This window comes from Cydia strobilella, chromosome 11 (genome assembly GCF_947568885.1).
Source record: "Cydia strobilella chromosome 11, ilCydStro3.1, whole genome shotgun sequence".
NCBI classification, from domain to species: domain Eukaryota; kingdom Metazoa; phylum Arthropoda; class Insecta; order Lepidoptera; family Tortricidae; genus Cydia; species Cydia strobilella.
The window spans coordinates 5652501-5668275 of NC_086051.1; the positions used below are offsets into that span (position 1 = coordinate 5652501).

The 15775-nt window shown below is 35.8% G+C and overlaps 2 protein-coding genes across 2 annotated transcripts in view; both read left to right on the forward strand.

Annotated features, from left to right (window-relative positions):
- The window catches only part of LOC134745383 (adenosine 3'-phospho 5'-phosphosulfate transporter 2), a 423869-nt gene extending 411404 nt beyond the window's left edge, over positions 1-12465 (forward strand). Inside the window, exon 7 of the transcript XR_010128162.1 lies at positions 12371-12465. The gene's annotated coding sequence lies outside the window, so the exon portion shown is untranslated. The remainder of the gene's footprint in view (positions 1-12370) is intronic.
- The window catches only part of LOC134745355 (tonsoku-like protein), a 431809-nt gene that overhangs the window by 305237 nt on the left and 110797 nt on the right, over positions 1-15775 (forward strand). The window lies entirely within an intron of this gene.

Sequence of the window (15775 nt, forward strand, 5' to 3'; positions counted from 1 at the left end):
GTTTTATATAATAAAAAAACAGTTGCTTCAAGAAATTCTTAGGTTGGCATTTTTGCAGACATATTGTAGGTTATTATTAAATTTATCAACTCAAATTTCCACGAGATACCTTCTAATGTAAATTTATAGCAAGTACTTGTAATTATTGTACTTTACTGCAGGCTTTCATGAAACTGTTATCTACTGTACATGAAGGGTTGACACAAAGAATACGAAAGAAAAGTTGCTTCTTCACCAACAGTAACTATTCGTGCTGTTGGCGTCACAATTCACACGGTGTGACAAACTTCCACACTTGTTCCACAAATCAGACATGTAAAAGACAAAACTTTCTACTATTCTAATGCTGATATTAAAAGAAAGTAGCTATGCAGCATTTTAATCACCGTGAGTTGTAAGTACCAGCGTCGTTTATACGCGGTCCGGCTTAACGATCTGTCCACTCTGATAAATGTAGACTGATTCTCTTGTGTGTTAAGTCTAAATTTAGCGAAAGCTTTATGCTGAGTTTTAACTGACTACACGTTTCAATTAAAATGACGAGCGACGAAAATACCGCAAACATCATTTATAACAGACCAAATATAATACATGTCGGATCAGGTATAGTGAAGGGTTACACAGTTTACACATCTTCATATGTCACGAATAATGCTGCACGGTTTGAGGATTGGTCTGTATGTCTTTGCAGCAAAAAAAAATACGAGTTAGTAGTGCAAGAACTAAATTAATGAGTAAACTACATATATCTTTTTTATGCAAGTAAATGCAGCGTTCTTCGTTGTCTAAAATATTGGTTTGGCACCGACTTTAAAAACTAAGTAATTACCTTCAAATTATACCTTCCTCAAGAATCACTCTATTGATAGGTGAAAACCGCATGAAAATCCGTTCAGTAGTTTTTGAGTTTATCGCGAACATACATACACACAGATAGACGCGGCGGGGACTTTGTTTTATAAGGTGTGGTGATAGTTATTACACGCTCTATCTTAAACATCAGCTTTTATTTCATTTTTATATACATTTCCAGAATTAGAATTTACCTATACTTTTCAACAACACTTTTACGTTACCATCGCAACAGAATCAGTATTTTAGGCAAATTTTTCCTTTCAATCAAACATAAAATTCCCACACAGCGACCCCAACCAAAATTGTTTTAATAAAGAGTACAATCAATGAATAACAAATACAGAGAACCAATACATTTCTTTTCGGCCGACCGCCGCAAGATTTCCTAGCGTTTGATATAACATCGACTACAGAACATTTGATTATCATATCTTTGCTCTTCCTTTCTTTTTATTTCCCCCTTGTGATACAGGATGCGTATTTGCATATTGAATTTCGATAGTGTACAAAATATATGACTTATTTTATGAAATCTATGGATACCATTGAAGTGGGTACTCTTTTTAGTTGAGTTTACACACGTCAGTGTGGAAAAAAATTGCTTCTCGTATATAAACATATTTTTCGGCGAGAAAACACAGACATTTCATTGGGCTATCAGACTTCAAGTTAAGGCGAAGTATTTTCATTCTATCGTTTTGCTCATATGTTGTAAAAATGTATGAATAATTATTATAATGATAAACATATACATGTCAAATCCAAAAGAGATTTATAATGTTTATTAAAGATATGGGTACCTAAACATGCATGTGCTAGCATAATAAATAATAATTCGGTCTATACACGTCCCACTGCTGGGCACAGGCCTCCTCTCATGCGCGAGAGGGCTTGGGATAGCATACGTGCAAGCATAAATGAGTTAAAAAATAAAAAGCATATAAATATACCTAAAAACAAAAGTCCGACAGGACATTTTACTGCCTACTGTGTTTTGTGAGGCTATTAATGTTTTGACGGAAGCCACACTGTCTCGCCAACATAATTGCTGTCATTTTTGCTCCTACAAAGAAATGAAACCAGGCCTGTTGATGCAGATAATAAATTACTGGGTGCTTCATTCGTCCGACTACTGCCACTAATTTTTCAAGTGTCACGGCTCTTTTGTCTGTAAACATTGTTCGGATGCAATTCACGAATAAATACTTTTTTTAACAAGTTTTGTAAGAATAATGGGTAATATCGCAATATACTTAAGGTATTGGGAACAAAATTAAAAGTCGTTACCTTTGTTAATTATTTATGTTACTACAGTTTTGTGGATTAAATAAGTACTAAGAACTTTAAAAAACTTGTACCTATAATGAATAACAAGTTGTTTCAATTTTCAGTTATGCCCAGGTGTACATCATGCTTCTCACTTCCCTATTTATTGTATTAATTTTTACCCATCAACATACAAAAAAAACTTTCTAAAATAACAACAATGTTCATTAAAGCTTCCGTAATTAAGGTCAACAAGTTATCCACATGATAATTATCAACAAGAACCGTTTAGCTTATCCTCTGTTTAGCGTTGGCGCTTGGCCAAATACTGACGCAACTTACAACACCTCATAACTTAGCAACTTGCCCGCCAGTGACGTGGATTCACTGGATAACAATAGTTTTAACTAAGCTTCACTCGCTTAAGCGTTAATGAGATAGGTTCGGTGATGTAACACGCAATATTTAAATATACGGGGCGCACGGGGGAAGAATTTACTACACTAGGCTATCTAGGGGAAACCTACCTTAACCCTTTAGTACAAGGGGATATTATTTCCCACTTGATCTATTCATTCGATGTATTTTTTTAAATGGAAACATTCAACAAAGCTTACCATACAGTTTAACACACTTGGTAAATATTAGATTTATTATACTGGCAACACGGTGTTTGTAGGCGATGTGTGTCCGGATTCATAGTAAAGGAATCAGGTATAATATGATATGGTATTTATTGGTAAATATTTACATTTACAAGTCATTACTACAATTAAGCATTACAAAACATATTACAATTAATAATATTACAAGACATATTACAATGAACAATGAACATTTTATTATATTCCTATATAATTTAGTAGGTACGCGATGGAGCCAATGACCCGTGGTCATCGAAGAACTGATCAATGGTATAGCAAGCCATTTCTAATAGTACGGCTTTTAGCTTGCGGACAAATATTGCATCGCTAGAAGCTTGCCTTATTTCATAGAAGAGGTAAGATGATTTTGCTTGCAGTTATGTAAAATTAAGTATATTGTTTATTATTTAGCATGCACTGCTTGAATCTATTGCTTTGTCCAATAAATGTCCTTTGAAGTTGTAGGGTCCAACTGGTTTAAGTGGGAAAATAATTCCCTTTATTCATTCATGATTTTAAAAATTACGTTTCGGTTTCGCGTATGGCTTTTTCATAAAATTTTACATAAATATATTACAATTTTGTATTTTCACGCCCATTTTAATAAAATAAACCAATAGGGAATATTATGCGAAACTGTTGAGTAGGGGGTGCCAGGGCGCCACTACCACAGTCTGAGGGTCTATCGTGAAACAAGAAAATTTCTTTATCTAACATCTCTGTCACTCTTGCATATTCGAGCGATAAAGAGGCAGATAGCGAATTTTTGGATTCGCGTTTCCTGGTAGGTCCTCTGTAAGCAAACCGCCTTGATGCATCAATGTCATATTTTATTATCTCTGAAAACTTGTCAAAAACCTGTTAAATACTGTAGTATGTATAAGTTACTATATGGTTTACTAAAAAGGCTACTCTTGCACTCTGGTGGCAGAACATTGCAGTAATATCCCCTATTAATATTATTATTTAAAGATTAGTACAAAATCATAACTTTATAACGCATATTTTCTGTAAAATATTTTCACTACCTTTGACGTTGACATTGACGTTTGTTGACAGAAAAAGATTGTATTGCCAGGAAAGTTGATCTAATACATTTACCAAAACGGATAAACTGTATGGTAAGCTTTGTCAAGTGTTGCCATTGAAAAAAAAAGTACTTTGATTTTATACGAATAGACGAAGTGGGAAATAATATCCCCTTGTACTACTTACTACTGTAAACAAGGGTTAATTACTTTACCTACCAATGAATAATTCTACGAAAGTTAACGTTTTGTTACTATATTACTATCATTATCCTTTTCTAATGAATGTTTCCGTTCTATTTTTAACTCCATATAAAATATAATGAAAAATAAAGAAAACATAACAAAAAATATTCAAGTTTTACAAAATGTTGTCATCGAACAAGGGGAAATAATTTCCCACCAGAAATCACCCCCTTCCACTTAACCACTCCTATTGTTACATATTTTTTCTGAATCTAGATGCCAAACTTACCTATAAATCGCCCCAGTTTCTCATTTGCAGAAAATTAATGCTCTCTCCTATTTAAACACTTAGATTAGGTTTGTATAATGCAGGTTCTCTTGGCACAAATCATGACAATTTCATAGCGGCTACTACTCGGCAGGATGTAGATGTGTTGGCGATCAACGAATCGTGGTTAAGGGCGGGGGAAGAGGGGCGGGCCCCTGCACTTCCAGGATATAGTTTTCGGCATGTTCCCAGACCGCGGGGCGACCGGTCGCGCGGTGGAGGCGTAGGATTTTATATTAAGCGGGGTCTCAAGGCTCGGACCTGGCCTCATCCTGTTGATCCGTTGCATAAGTTGGTTGAACAGATGTGGATTACTTTTACTCTCAACGGAAAGAAGCTGGTAATCGGAACGGCATACCGACCACCCTGGATGAATCTGCAACTATTTTTTGATGCCTTAACTGACTCAGTTAGTGCAATTCGCAGCTACGATAATCTAATTATACTTGGTGACTTCAATGTTAACTTACTAAACAGCACCGACACAAAAACCACTCAGTTCAATAATTTCATAACTAGTACTGGATTATCTCAATTGGTGTCACAGCCTACGCATTTCACTGAGACCAGCCAAACACTGATCGATGTTGTCTGCTCTGACTTGCAGGCTGTTGGCACTACCATGGATCATGTGGGGTCCTTGTATGGTCATTGTCTTGTTGTCTGTAATTTTAATATTAAGTGCGAGAAACTAAAACCCTACCACGTTACCTACAGGCCTTTTAAAAATATCTGCGACAAAGATTTAGATGTGGACTTGCGGTGCGTGAGGTGGGACTTGATATCAAATCTTGGAAATGTAAATGACATGATTCATGCTTTTAATCAACAAGTACTTAGTCTATTTAATGTACATGCCCCTGTAAAGACATCCCTGGTTACAACACAATCCTACCCCTGGATTACTGACACCATCAAACTTATGATGAGGCTGCGTGACAGTGCTGCAGCAGACTTTCACAAAAACCAGAGTGATGTCAAAAAGAAATACTATAAAGACCTCAAATCTGTTGTAAATAAAGCTTTATATTTTGAAAAAGTTGCATATTTCAAACAAAACATAAATAATAAAATAAAAGAACCTAAAACTTTATGGAAAAACTTGAAATCTACAGTCTTGCCTAAAAAGGATAAAGAATTACCTACTTTTCTCAATAACCCTGATATCTTGAATAAGCATTTTCTAGAGCTGCCGGAAACTACAGGTGTCACTATATCACAGTTAACTTATTTTGAGTTCCATAAGTACAATGACTCTGTTTTCCACTTAGACACTATTAATTCTAGCCAGATTATCAAAATAATTAAATCTTTAAAATCTAACGCCGAGGGTTTTGATGGGATAAATTTAAATATGCTTATTTTAACTTTCCCATACACAATTGACGTCATTACAAGCCTAATAAATACCTCTATTCTTACATCCACCTTTCCAGATATCTGGAAGTTAGCACTAGTAAACCCCTTGCCTAAAGTAACAAACCCATCCATGCCTAAAGACCTTAGGCCCATAAGCATTTTACCTTGCCTATCTAAGATATTGGAAAAAGTTGTCTGCTCACAGCTAACCACCTACCTAGAAAACAACAATATATTGCCAGATGTCCAATCAGGTTTCCGCAAAGGACGTAGTACAATGACTGCTTTACTGGATGTCACTGATAACATTTTGGATGCTCAAAACAAGGGAATGTGCACACTTTTAGTACTCCTCGACTTCTCAAGGGCGTTTGATTGTTTGAATATTAACCTGTTATTATCGAAATTGAGCTACTATGGCTTTGACCACGAAACAGTAATGTGGTTTTCTAGCTATCTGTCTAACCGATCGCAAATTGTAAAAGTGCATCTCAGTGATGGTTCTTCACTTTTTTCTGAGAAAGCAGAGCTAATTAGAGGAGTTCCACAAGGATCCGTGATCGGTCCGCTCCTGTTTATATTATACTCCACTGATATTACATCTCACATCACGCATTGCAAATACCACATCTATGCAGATGACATACAAGTTTATATATCATGTAAGCCAGCCGATATCAACAGTACCATAGGGAAACTAAATGAAGATCTCACCAGAATTGCTGGATGGGCTACAGAAAACTGCCTGCTGCTTAACCCCAGCAAAACAAAATATCTTGTGTTTGGCAGCAGGCAGCAACTGGCCGATGCCAGCATCTCAGTGGATGTTATGCTAATGAACGAACCGGTTGAAAGGGTGTATGAGGCGCGTAACTTAGGTCTCATAATGGACTGCGGATTACGATATGAGAAACATACCGCTGAGTCTATTAGGAGTTGCTTTTATAAACTTAAGGTATTATATAAAATTCGGCCATATTTAAGTGAAAACCTGCGCATTCAATTAGTTGAATCACTCGTCCTATCAAAACTAAACTATGTGGATGTTGTGTTTGGGCCAAGACTTCTTGCAAAAACTAAGCGACTCATACAGCGTGTTCAAAATGCCTGTGCTCGCTTCTGTTTCAATATTCCGTTGAGAGCTCATGTGACCCCATATCTGAATAGCCATGGGATTCTTAAAATGCAACACCGCCGTAAACTACACTTGGCTTGTTTGCTCTTTGGCGTACTGAACTATAAAACTCCTGCATATCTCTTCAAGAAATTATCTTGCACGAAGCTCCGCGAACGCCGGGATTGTGGGATTCATCTGTTGACGCCGCGTCATGCCTCAGCCGCTTTCCGAGGAAGCTTTAAATATTCTGCGTCCCGCTGCTGGAACAACGTGCCGCCCCCAGTTAGGAACCTGCAAAGTATACATAGTTTCAGGACAAAACTTAAACAGTATCTGCTTAGTCACCAGCTTAGCCAGGAAACCTGCAGATTAGAAACAAGTTGTCTGTAGTCTAGACTTTTGCTATTGCTATTGTTACTTACCACAATGTTTTTGTTCCTTCCATTTTGGAGTTGACACCAATCGAACGACGAAAAGACTGCCCGAGATGGGTTGTAGAATCATTCCAGACATGCCATCCTTTTGTCTGTGTGTCATTATATGTTTTCTTGTTTGTTTTGTTTATGTTAGTCAACTTTATAACATTGTTTTATGGTTTTCATGATCAATAACGGATTACAATTAATAAAATATTAGATTCACTCACTTCACTTCTATATTTATGCTTGCTTGTCAATTCTGTCATTGTCATTGCACGCTTAATGTCGCGCCACGATATGGTCCGACCGGACCGGCACATGTTCGGTCGGTTGATCCGTGTAACTTAATGTTATGTACTTATGTTATGTTCTTATGTCGTCATATTGTATCTCTTTTTGTATTAGTTTGTGTAAACGATGTGTAATTTTATTTTTCGCCATATTTTATGTCTCTTTCTTTTATGTTGCTTTCTTTTTGTCTGTTACCTTCCGTGATTCTCACCTGATGGTCTCATCGGAAGATCAGCGCTGGAAGTCGCCAGCAGCATGCTGAGATGGGGCCATTTCGTGACACTTTATTTTCATGTTCTTTTAATGTATGTCTATTGTCTGTGTGTGTGTTTACGAATAAAGTATTCTATTCTATTCTATTCTATTAATGGTTAACCCATTCAGCGTCGTCGTTTTGCCTCTACGAAGCATTTCCGCTACACATCGGGAAACTCATCTTATCGGCTACGACGTAGCGCTACGAACGTAGCTCAGCGTTGAATGTGTTAAATTATTGATATAGCTGAATCTGCTGATAGGAACCTCCTAAGAGGTTTTGTTTTGCCTACAGACATACCTATTTTTATATAAAAATCATATAAATTCAACTTAAGGCTTCTTTAGGCTTTTTTGTACTCTATGTTTTATTTAAATACCTTTCTTTACCTATAAGTATTTCAAGATTATCTATCAATTAGTCAGTTTCATTTTAAATGAAAATACCTAATGACAAAAATACCTTGATCCATTCCCGCGATGTAATGTAAATAATTTACAAAATATATTATAGATAGGTCATAATTACTTTAGTAGGTATATGCGACCGACATGGGCACCAGTTTTTACGAAATCGACTGCCAGCTGACCTTATAAACCAGATAGGAAACTAGGCCTTATTAGGACTAGTTCGGTTTCCTCGCTATGTTTTTCTTTCACTGAAAAGCGATTGATAAATAATAAATATCAAATGATATTTACCAATTGCTAAAATATTTGCTTCTCTTACCTAATTATATTTTTCTTTCTGATTTCTCTGTATTTTAATATGTAGAATGTATTTATTATTCGGTGCACTAAAGAATATATTTACTTGCTTACAGTACCTATAGACAGGTACACATTTTACACTGTATCAATTTACAACGCAGGCAGTTCCTTTAGTCCCTTTGCCTTTTGTAAATTTAATAAAATTTACTTTACATTAGATATTCTAAAGCCTACATAACAGACAAACCCAACATCCGTTTTGCCAATGCAGATCTGATTACCTAAACAAGCGCGAGTCGGACTCGTGTTCCAAGGGTTCTATACATTACACAATTTTTAACAATATATTTTTTTTTATGTGAAACTTGAGTGAAAATCTCTTTTAAAAACCCGTAGGGGTCGGATCAAAAACAAAACTAAGTAATTAAGTCCGACTCACACTCCCTGCCACTGCACTTGACTGCACATTTTTAATAGATTTTAGCTTATTGCTTCGGTAAAGAACTATTTTGAGTATTTAAAAAAAAAAATGATCCATTAGTTTCGGAGATAAATGGAGGAATGGTCATATTTTGCCTATTTTCTTGAATAACTTCTAAACTGTTTGTCCTAAAATTATAATAAAACATATTTGAGATTCTCACACATTTAACACGATATAGTTTAAGAAACTTAATTGTTTTCCCCCAAAAGTGGCTCCCATGTTTAAAATTAATTTCTTTACGTTACATGTGTGTCTTTGGAAACTTACATATGTGTACCAAATTTCAACTTAATTGGTCTAGGAGTTTCGGAGAGAATAGGCTGTGACAGACGGACAGATAGACAGACAGACGCACGAGTGATCCTACAAGGCTTCCGTTTTTTCCTTTGAGGTACGGAACCCTAATAAAAACGTCCTTCCACGTCATTTTTCGAATTGTACAGCCAGCATTATCATGTGAAGATTTAGCTGAGGATCGATGAGGGTCCGAATGGAGCCGGTCGTTTATCAAGCGACGCGCGACAGCATTGCCTGAGTATTCCATTGACTACGCGAGCCCAGGCTTGAGCAAACAGTGTAACATGACCTTGAGTTTCTCAACGACTATATGTAATCAAGAAACGCTTATACTGGTACCTCCAAGTGGTCAACTTGCTCACGTGCGGCAAGCGATCGGAATAACATCACTGAGCGATGCTCTAATATCCGCCACGGAATAGCAAGGCCGCTGCAATTCGGACCCAAGATGGGATGCACGCGGACTGCAGATATTTTATAAGGTGTCAAATGACGCCTATCGATTTGCAGTTCAATAGTTCAAAACGTGTACATACTACATAATAGAAGTTTAAGCTTCGGCCATTAAGCTGACCATACACACTAGGGTACGCCTGCGCAGTTTTACAGGTAAAGCTGGTTAGAAAACTGCGCAGTCGAATGCCACACGCGCTACGTTTACCCTGTGCAGTTGGCAAAACTGCGCAGGCATACCCAAGTCTAATGTGTATGGCCAGATTTAGGGCTGGTTGCACCACCCACAATCAACGAACTGATTAACATTAAATATGGCGGCAGCAGCTGTTATTTTACGGAATACGGTAAAACTTTTCATACAAGAGAATTTTAATTATCTACACTGAACATTTAACCCTGAAGTTTTTCCACTAGACAAATAAATCATAAATACCACCACAACTGCTGTGTAAGTTATAAGGGATTAAATAATAAAAATAAAACAATAAATAACACCTCAATTGTAACAAAAACAAAATTTCATTAAGTAGGGGAAGTCCCGTAAATGTTGCAAGTTAAATTTGACCCACTTCCCGGTTTCCAATAAAACTGAAAATTTGCACGCATATGTAAGTCGGGTGACAATGTAATATGATGGTACAGTCGAGCTGATCTGATGACGGAGACAGGACTTGGCCAAAGGTACTCTGTAATAAAACAACGCAACCTAATTTGTGTTTTGGGGTTTTTAGAATTGTCTCGATGAGTATTAGTTGCCTGGTATAGTCAGCGATAAAAACTTGTACCAAAAATTTATTTTTTGCAAAAACTTATTAAACCGTCAAGGGGTTACAAGTTACAAGGGGTTCGAAATGTAGTCCGTCCAGTACTAGATGCCTCTTGCAAATGATGAGTTTTTTTTTCACTAAAGTTTACTTTTCGTTTTTAAATTAGTTTTTTTTTTATTATTATAAACTGATCGGCGATTGGCCCTAGTCACACCTGATGGAAAGTGAAGACAGGGCCTAAGATGGAGCTCACCGGTTCAGTAACAGCCTATTCACTCTTGTTTTAAAGAGACCGAGGTCATATTGATCAGGGAATACAGATGGCGGGAGCGCATTCCATTTCTTAGCCATCCGTACTAAAAAGGAGGAGGCAAATCGTTGCATTTGTATTATTTTATTTTGATTCTAAAGATTGTTGATTCATAAATAAAGATATATCTTTTCGAATACCTTTTTTATTTTCTTTAAAAATAAAGTTTATTTCGCGATGTGTGCTTAAAGAGTAAAAAAAATAGCCAAAATGCTATTTTTTTTTAATGTTACGGATATTTAGTTAAGTTGGTAGTTACCAAACATATGTTTTAGTATTTATTTATTTTTAAGTTTAGTTAGTTAAGAGCTTTGTAAGTGAGTACGCATGCATTCGCTATACTTACTGATTATTTATATTTAGTTCTGCTTTAGTTAAGTTTCTCTGAAGTGAAATGTATAATTTCTTTGAGAAAATAAAGTTCTATAAACCTAAGTAAGGCTCACTTTCACCATCCCACTAATCCGGAGTTAAGCAGTTAAACCGTGTCAAACACAATGTCAAGTTGTACTAGTAACCATGGTAACTCCAGGTTTAACCGGTTAACCCCGGGTCCCGGGTTAGTGGAATGGTGCAAGTGGGCCTAAGTAGGTTACTTATGACCAAATTTAAAGACAGTCTACATCGCGTATTATACACGACTTTGTTAGTAGCAATAAGCAATTTAAATTGTTCGCTATAAAGATTTCACTTTGCATATAATTGGATTGCCTGTCACTTGTCGGATGAAATTGCTCTCGCGGCCGAAATTTTGTGACATATTTAATAAGTTGCTCGTTCAATTGAGACACGTTTTTCAGCAGTAACAATAGGGAATTATAAAATATTAGAAACTTTTTACCTTTCTGACGTGTTTATATACAATATGTAAATGAATCGTTGTATTTTTTTTTTTAGTTAAGTATTTGTTTTTTTGTATGGATTGACATGTTATCAAATAATTAATTAAATTGTATGTAGTTATTACAAATTATGAATTTTATTTTATTTGTTTTTCACTTGTCTTCACTTGTTATTTAATTTATTTAATTTTATTATTAAAAATATATTTATTTGCTGACATGTCCCATAATTACTCAGTTTAATTTAATTAAGTTATAAGCATGTATGTAATTAGTTCGTAAGATTTCTAACACAATGCATTATTGTTAAAGAAATAAATAAATGAAATGAAAAATGAATATGTTATTTTGTTGATATCTTTGGATTAAATATAATTAACAACAATTTTATTCATAATTTATTTAATATTTACGCATAAAATACATTTTTTACACAAATTTTAAAGCCTATTGTCATCAAATTGAATTAATTAGGTTTGTAAATAGTTTACCAATTTGGCACAAAAATAGTTTATAACTTGGAAAAAGACATATTATTATTTCTTTTTCTAAAATGTATCCCCTATGAATGCAGATGAAGGTTAAAAGTAATTAGGAGAGAAATTCAAAAAAATACTAAAATGTATTTTTTGGATAATGCCGCGGGTAGAGGCTAGTAATGTTTCTAGTTTTATAAAATCTGTGGGACTTAGTCAATCTGTGTAAGAATGTGCTATAAAATAAAAATTAAATAAATAGGTCAATTAACTTAAGAGTCTCCGGCAAGCTCGGCCGAATTTCACCTTCCCATACAAACGGAGTTCCGTTTTCATTTTAAAACTACGTTTTGGATTGTAATGAAACTTTGCACATACAATGACATGAGGTATATCTAGGTCTGAAATTAGTTTATAAAACAAACTAAATAGAGCAAAAACACGTTTTGTATGAAAAACGCAAATTAGCTGTATTTTTTAACTACATGTAGATTTCAGACATAGATATACCTTATCCTATTGTAAGTACAAAGTTTCAGAGCAAACTAGCCACTCGTTTTAAAATGAGAGCGGAACTACGTTTGTATGAAGAACCGAGCTTGCCGGAGACCCTTAAACGTAGATAATAAGTAATGTTGTACGTTACATACGTGAGTAACCATAAGCTTTTATATTTGGTTTCTAAGACTTTATCCACACCACGTACGAGTCTAACACGAGTGCCGGCTTTATTTTTTAACACACGGGTTAGCTCAAACTCAAATCGCACGCCGTTATATTAAAAAACTTTTTGGCCTCAACATAACCCCGCTTATTCATTCCTATTGCAAATTTGCCACCGAATTTGATATCTATAATGAGAAAAGTTTAGATGATGTTGTACTATTAAAAGTCGGCGAAAGTGGATTAAGATTTCTTGTTGACTTATGTGGTAAAGGGATGTGGGAAGGTTAGGATTGTATGTTGATGGATGTGTGTACCTTGTAGAATTTGTCAAAACTTTATAAAATCTTATGACTAAAATCTATTATCAGACTTTTCGTTTTACTTCTCTTTTGATACAAACCTAAGCTATGTACCAACAGGTCACGTATTGTAAGTAAAGTGCTAGATTTATTTTATTTTAAAGCTATATATTATTGTCGCTTTTTATAAAAACTTCTTATTGGATTTGATAAATATCTACATATGTACATGTTTGAATTAAATTGCCATAAAAGATAAAGTGCCTCATTAGACTGCAGTGCTTATTCATCATTCAAGTAAAGTAGGTACAGTCGCCATCACATATAATATCAGAGCACCCGAGGTGCTCAAAATATCTGAACACGCACTCTAACGCCTTGACAATAGAGGCGTGTTGAATATTTGTGAGCACCTCGGGCACTCCGATATATCTGATGGCGACTGTACTTACACAAATACTTCACCAATTTGTTCACATAGCTTTAGCTAAGCCATATTCGCCAATATTTTCAATTGGCAAGTTTCAATTGGCTTTAGGTAAGCAGGATTGATGGCAACTATCAAACTCGAGTAGACCCGGAATGCCTCATTTGCTAACGCCCTCGAACTTGCCCGAAAGTGCCCGAAGTTTGGCCGACGCGTTAATGGTCCGACCATTTATTTAAACGGTTTACGTGCCTTTCACAATTTACAGTGCTTTTGACCTTGGGGAATGCGAGGATCGATTTTACATCGCAAATCGAATTAATTTTGCTTTGCAATTTTTAATAGTATAGAGTCGATGTGCGATATCTATTACAACACCCGAGTAGAATAACACCGATTGAATAATTATACAATTAAGTTTTTTGAAAGTATGCAGCTACCGGTGGTGGAGCAAACCGTACAGACGTGCATAGGACTCTTTTATAAAAATATTAAATATCAGTGTAGTTGTCCAGAATCTAGATATCTGCGGAATAATTGCGCTTTTATCGTCTCTCATTGTGATCGTTAATCTATACATATAATAAAGCGGAAGAGGGTCGAAAGTCTGTACATGGAAGATATTCGAAAAAAAATTGCCTGGGGATACTTAGAATCGATAACAGAACACATTCCAACAGTTTTTAGAATTTTTGTCTGTTTATCTGTTTATCTGTTTGTCTGTTTATCTGTTTGTCTGTTTATTTGACCGCGCTACAAATGAAAACGGCTGAACGGATTTTGATGCAAACTTTACTAATCTGTCGAAAAAATCCACGGCCAGGTTTTAGGCTATAAAAATTTGAGAAATTTTACCCCTAAGGGGGTTAAAAAGGGGATGAAAGTTTGTATGGGGTTCAAGATTTATTTTAAGCTAGCAATTTGAAACTTCGTAAGAAGATATATTATTGAAATACAAGAAAACTAATTTCAGCGTTTTTGAAAATTCATCCCCTAAGGAGGTGAAATAGAGGTTGAAAGTTTGTATGGAGATCAATTTTTTTTTGAGTGCGTTACTTGAAACTTTGTATAATGAGCATATTATTATAATACAGGAAAAGTGATTTTAGCGTTTTCAAGAATTCGTCCCCTAACAGGGTTAAAAGGGGGTTGAAAGTTTGAATCCATTACAAATGCTTTGAAACTTCTTAGAAAGGTATGATAGACGATTACAAAAAAACTAATTTTGACGTTTTTGGAAATTTAACCCCTCAGGGGGTTGAAAAGGGGTCTTGGGGTGCAAATTTTATTTTAAGCTAGGAACTTAAAACTTTGCAAAACGTTATTATATTAAAAAGCAAGAAAATTACTTTCAGCGTTTTTAAAAATTCATCCCCCATGGTGGTGAAAAAGCGGTTAAAAACTTTATCTTGATAACTATATCATTTTAGCTACTAGGCCAAGTTAGGTATCGATTTTGTATAAATCGGGTATGCCGAATTCATTTATGATATCAAAATGATACCATTCCCGAGTGAAAACACAAAAAATATGAAAAAACTTTTTTTAATTTCTCTTTACGCTTAAACCGCTAAACCGATTTAGATAAAATTTGGTATAGAGATAGTTTGAGTCCCGTGGAAGAACATAGGGTAGTTTTTAACCAAAAAAATGGAGACTGCGTTTGCATGGAGAAGCGGCCGTGCCCTTTCCTCTTAATAATGGTCACGAAGGAGGGTACTTTAAAAAAATAATTTTTCAGCAAATGTCAAACGATTTGGGACTTAAACGCATTACCATGCCTTGCCGAAAAAAATCGAATCTTTCGCAAAAGTCTCGCAATGCATTGCGGCCACAAGGGGCACGGTCTCAGGAGACTGAGAAAAACCACGGTGAGAGACTCAGTGGCGCTCTAGCCAGGCAGGTCGCTTCGCTTTCGGCTGAAACGGCAAGCCAGCGCGAGTTCGATTGTGATCCCAAATATATCGTACGTAATACATATGTAGGCGCAGATCCTGACGGAGTGTGGCGCCGGAGAAGCCGTGTTCATCCCGCGTATCCTTCTCATTCCGAGCAACTTCCCGTTCCGCTTCAAGCGCCTACAGGTCCCCGTGAGCGTCTGCTTCGCTATGACCATCAACAAGTCGTAGGGGCAGATGCATTTCAAACTCCGAAAAAAAAAAGGGGCAGACGCTTTGACTGATTTGACTGGAGGACCGATTTGGATGACATGATTTTGATGGGAACACCCAAATATTCCGAAATATGTTTTTCCGATTTTTATAACCACGACTTTCATAATCCCGATTATTT